Below are 5826 nucleotides of genomic sequence, written 5' to 3' on the forward strand. Positions count from 1 at the left end.
AGTAGGGGGGTAAGAGATCAACCAAAGGACTTGTATGCATGCATATAAGCATAACCAATGGACATAAGACACTGGGGGATGGGGGAGGCTAGGGGACTGTCTTGGGTGGGGGGAAAAATGGACACATATGTAATACCCTTTGTAATAAATAATAAAAAAAAATAAAAAAAGACTAATATGCTAAGTGTTCGGTCAACCCATCAGCCATTCAACCAATCAAAGCATAATATGCTAATGATATGCTAAGGCCACTCAACACTTGCTATGATGTGCACTGACCACCAGGGGGCAGATGCTCTGATTGGTAGTTTAGCTTGCTGTTGGGATCTGGCCGATCTGGATTGAGCCAGATGGGCAGGACATGCCCTGGAGCCCTCCTGTGGTCCTTCTCTGGCTGGACAATTTCCCACATCCCTCCCCAGCCCCGATCGTGCGCTGGTGGGGTCCCTCGGCTTGGCTTGCACTCTCTTGCAGTCTGGGACCCCTCAGGGGATGTCGGAGAACCAGTTTCAGCCTGATCCCACAGGCCAGGCCAAGGGACCCCACTGGTGCACAAATTTGTGCACCAGGCCTCTAGTGTATAAGACAATTTTGTCATATATATATAATTTTGTCAATCATACCTCAAAAGAGCCAGGAGGAGAAAATATATTTAGTAAGATAATCGGCCCAGTGACAATGGATGCCAAATAGACAAAGACATAATCTAAGAAAACACAGTTAGAACCTGTGGACGAAAGGGGCCACATGCTAACCTGCATGGTAGTCTTGCAAACTCAGAGACCTAAAGTAACCACAAAAAATGGTCTGAAATTAAACTTTAACTAAAAGCAGTTAAGGTGGGTAGTTAAATCCAAGCCGGTATCTTCACTGACAAGGTCAACCTTTACTTTAACTGAGCCCATCTGTCTTTTTGCATCCATAATAACATACCCTTGAAATGTCTGGGTAACTTGCTCTCTAGTCTATCACCAATGGAATTCATGTAACCCACCTACATCCCTTCCTTTGATTGCAATGTATAAATATAGATGTAACCCACCATTCTCCGGAGCATTATCTCAATCCATTGAGGTTCTGCTTCCCAGCATATGTGGACAGTTTGGCTCAAATAAACTCACAAAAATTATTTACAGGTTTGAATGTTTTTATGTTAACAAACCTCTTCTATATGTTATTCTTTGTGTTAAGTACTGAAAATGTAGTGGTGATAAAATCAACACCATTACCTTTATGGAACATTTAGTCTAATTGTAAAAAGATTGGATTAGGTAATCTCTAAATTCTGTAACTAAACTCATTGCATAATATTTACATGGTGGAGGAATCATGTCTATGAGTTCTTTGCTACTAAGATCTTGGTCAGAATGTAATCCTTCATTATAACATTGCTTCAGCAGTGAAAAGGATTTTCTGTAAGCAACCAGCTTCATACTGGTTTAGAGGAATGCTCCATGGAAATGAGTAGAGTTAGTGTCATTCGGCCACACACACTTGCTTTTCCCAGACTCAAGAGCTTCAGACAAGGTGGGGGAGGTCTGTGCAGAGCAGCCCATTTGGCAGGACAAGGGGAAGGGAGAGATCCAGGCCCATCTCAATGCCTCACAGTGGATCAGAGGGTGCCCCACTGCATGCCAAGCACTGAATTTTCCTGGGCACAACTGCAATGCCATTGGCATTGAAAGCTAGAAGTAGATGGCAGGGGTAACAAGATTCGTGCTTCAGTCAGGAGATGGGAGAGAGCCACAGTGCGTTTCCTTTCTGTCAGTTTTACTTCTCAGTATATCACAGATCTATCCATTTTCTTTTCTTTAATTCATGGCCTTTTTAACCCAAGCTGCCATCATCTCTTTCATGAACTGCTGCAGTTGTTCCCTTGGTACCATTGTAATTAACTAGTTACTAATAACAGGAAAGGAGCAAAGGGAATGCCAGACATTATAGGCATGTTCCCTGCAAAACACTGGGGGAGGAAACCACATAGGGAAGATAGACACATACCCAGTAAAGTTTGGGTGACATGGGGATGATTCTTGCCTGTCAATCACAACTGGGGAAAGAGATGTTTGGCCAGAATGGGCATGGCCTCTACAAGCACGCAAAGATTTGGAATACATAATCCCCTGAACAAAGGAGTTTGCTCTCTTGTGCTCTCAAGACTCTTGTTGCTTGGGGTACACTATTGAGTCTCTTGCATTCGCCCTATGGCCCATGGCCATGCGGACCCCACTTGCAATGGACTAATGGGCTGCAGTGGAGAAAGACAAGCTAAACTAGCTGGATGCTGAACTGGGCTTAGCTCTGATACGGAAAGGAAACTCTGAGCACTGACTTTGATTTTAGCTCTACTGAAGCCTTAGCTACACTCCTGCTATGAGTGAACTAAGGGAAATGGAACTTGAAAAACCCAGAGGAATAATTCCACAGAAATTACATATCTACTATATTTCATCCTCCCGTGGAGCCTCCAAAAATTTGAGGCCCTCTCTCCTCTAATTACACCATCACTGGTCTCCCTGCCTCTACCTCTTACAATCCTTTTCCCAAATGATTTCTTCTTTGATCATAAATTAATGTGAAGTGTTTTAACATTTTCAAATACATGGAAAATTTGGAGATGTTTATTCTATCATTTGTTTGCTCATTTCATTGCACCATATTGAGAGATGTGGGCTAGATAGTTCTGGAGTGCTAGTATTTCTCAGGTGTTTTGGCAGTCTCATGTGAGATCACGTTTTGAAAATGCTCCATATATGCTTGAAAAAATGTTTATTACTTTAAATTATTGGGTAAAGCATTCTCTTTATATATCTACTAGCGGCTCAATGCACAAAATTTGTGCAAGATTAGGCTTTCCTTCCCCCGGCTGCTGGCACCAGCTCCCCTCTGGCACCTGGTACCCGGGCTTCCCTTGCAGCCCCGGCTTTGTCCAGAAGATCATCTAAAAGGACGTCTATAAGGCCATCCGGTCTAATTAGCACATTACGCTTTTATTATAAAAGCCGAATGATCTTCTGGATATCATTCTGGATGAAGCAGAGGCAGCAGGGGCCAAGGCAGAGGCAGTTAGGGGCCATCAGCCAGGCAAACAGTTAGTTTAAGTGCTGCTACCTGGACTCAGAAGTATGGACTTTTGTCATATGTGTTGATATGGGGAATCCAGTTCCATAACAGTATCTCCTCCCATCAACCATGGCCCAAAAGACAGTCACTGGTGAGTCTATCAGTAGTTCCCAGACCTCCTGGTCTTATGTAATAGATTCATTCTAATAGTCACCACTCTAAAGAATTTTGACTCTTCTTTAATACCATACGAGGGCATTTCCAGCACCTCCACCTCACTAACTGTGGGTCATCCTTGTTGCCCTGAAATATTATTTCAATCTTGAAAGCTGCCTTTATGGAATTGTCTTTAGCATTAACATTAAACTACCAAGAAAGTCAACCCCATTTCACTCCTATCTTTGGAGCACTTACTGTACTACTTGCTTGACTATCCATCTTATATGATAGTTTTAGTTCAGAATGATTTGGGGCCATTTCAGAAATTTAAATCCACCCTCAGATAATTTTTTAAATATAAAATTTGTTTAGTATTTTACATTTTTTAAATTAAATTTTGTATTTTTTTGTTCATCAGGACACTAGAAGAAACATTATTTTTGTCCCCATTTTATGTAAGAGGTTTTGTCTCTAATAAAATACACAAAAGAATATATAATTTGCCTAGAAATCAATGATTTTAGAATGCCAGAAATGTTTTGAGAAAGTGTAACATCATTGGCATAAGTCTGCAGTGTCTTAAAGTGATAACTTCAAAGGGGAACCTCTTACATGAGTTCTGGTTCACTAAAATAGTTACATTATTTTAATCACACTCATACACTAATAACCCATGAGGTATGGGCACACATGCAATGCACTAGAACAACTGTTTTGAAATAGTAGAATTATTCCTTCAAGTGAAATCTAACATGAAGTCCAATATGTTATACAAAACTTGGGCTGATTTGATTTAAATGAGGTAGGGTGACCTCATCTCCCTGGCCACTTCCTACTTGCCCTGGTCCTGCGAACCCTGGTCCTCCATAGTCCAATTAGAAAAACAGAAACTTCAAGTAAGCTGTAGGAAAATTAATTCTGAATGTTGTTTGACTGGGGGAAGTGACTTGTTAAGTCAAAGAGGAGAAAAGGCAATCAATGCAGATAAGCAATAATTTGCTAATGGAAAAATTACAACCAGTTAAAATAAGATTAATCATATTTGAGAATTAATCATATTTACATCCATAGAGTTCAGAAAGTATAGATGAAATATATTTGTGAGCATCCACAAATATACCCTCCCACACCTATACAACACTGGGGGTCATGACAGAGGTATTGCGTGAGTCTTCTCAACTAATATGGTTCACATAATAAAACGGTGGCACACAGCTCATGGAAATTTGTGAAGGAAATGATTTCCCATTTTCTTTTTTTAAATATATTTTTATTGATATCAGAGAAGAAGGGAGAAGGAAAGAGAGATAGAAACATCAAATGATGAGAGAGAATTATTGATCAGCTGCCACCTGCACAACCCCACTGGGGATGAAGCCGGAAACCCAGGCATGTGCCCTGACTGGGAATCAAACCATGACCTCCTGGTTCCTAGGTCGACATTCAACCGCTGATTCATTCCAGCCAGGCCCACTTCCCATTTTCTGAATAAAGCCTCAAGGGTGGGAGGGATGGGGCTGGCAGCCTCAGCAGCATGGAGCTGAGGTCACTAGTGGTTCCTTTGGTGGGGTCTTTTTTCAGTGCAGAAAAAGTGGGGAATTGGTGATACTCTGGTTCACTAAGAGATTCAGAGGCCTCACTGCCATCTCCCCATGGAGACAAGGGTTCTTTAATTGACTTTTGTGAAAACAGCAACTTTTCAGATGGACTGAGAGTAGAAATCAAGACCCAATAAACCTGGCACAGACATGCTCCCAGGAAGAAGCTGGAATTACAACTGAAATATGGAAAGTCTTCCTGAATAATCAAAGGAAAACTCACAGGAGAGAACCCTGATATCCGAGGACTGAAGGTGGAGACCTCATAGAGACTGATCCTTTTTCTTGAATAATTGGTGCATGTAACATTACTATATTTAAAATTGTTTTTCTTGAAATATTAATGTTATTTGTATGTAACGTTATATTTTAAATAAATTAAGTTAAAACAAACAAACAAAAAAGACCCTATAAACCTTAAGAGACACAGACATGCAATTAGAATCATGAGATTAATTTGAAAGAGTGCCCCAGTTGGGGTGTGGAGTGAGGCAGGAATAGTTCAGTTCTTGGAAGTTGGTCCAGGGGAAAAAATGTTGGCTTTCTAATTTTCCTGCAATGCCTTTAGGATCCCAGGTGATAAAACAATGCAAACAAGAGTAACATAGTATTGAGTATTTACCTTGTGCTTACTATGCTTCCCTTAATCTTCACGCAAGCCTTCACGCAAGCCAGGTGCTTAATCCCATTTTACTGTTAGTCAAGGAGCCTGAGATCCTAAGGAGACTGCGTGGCCTGACTCCCAGGCAGTAAGTGGCAGGGCTTCAGTGCTGACCCCGTTCTTCTGATTCCTGGGTCTGTGCTGTTGGCCTTTGCACATGCTGCTTGCTGCCCTGGACAGGCCGACTCCGATGGTTTATCTATTTTATTGTGGAAAGTGGAGAGCAGCTGAGTAGGAATAGTCTCCCTGACTCCTCAGCTCTGAGGCCCTGTAAACCCCAGACATGAGGATGTAGGTATCAGGCCTAGAGCAGACCACCTATATATCCTGCTCATAAACCTTCTC

This window comes from Myotis davidii, unplaced genomic scaffold, assembly GCF_000327345.1.
Source record: "Myotis davidii unplaced genomic scaffold, ASM32734v1 scaffold515, whole genome shotgun sequence".
In the NCBI taxonomy this organism is placed as follows: domain Eukaryota; kingdom Metazoa; phylum Chordata; class Mammalia; order Chiroptera; family Vespertilionidae; genus Myotis; species Myotis davidii.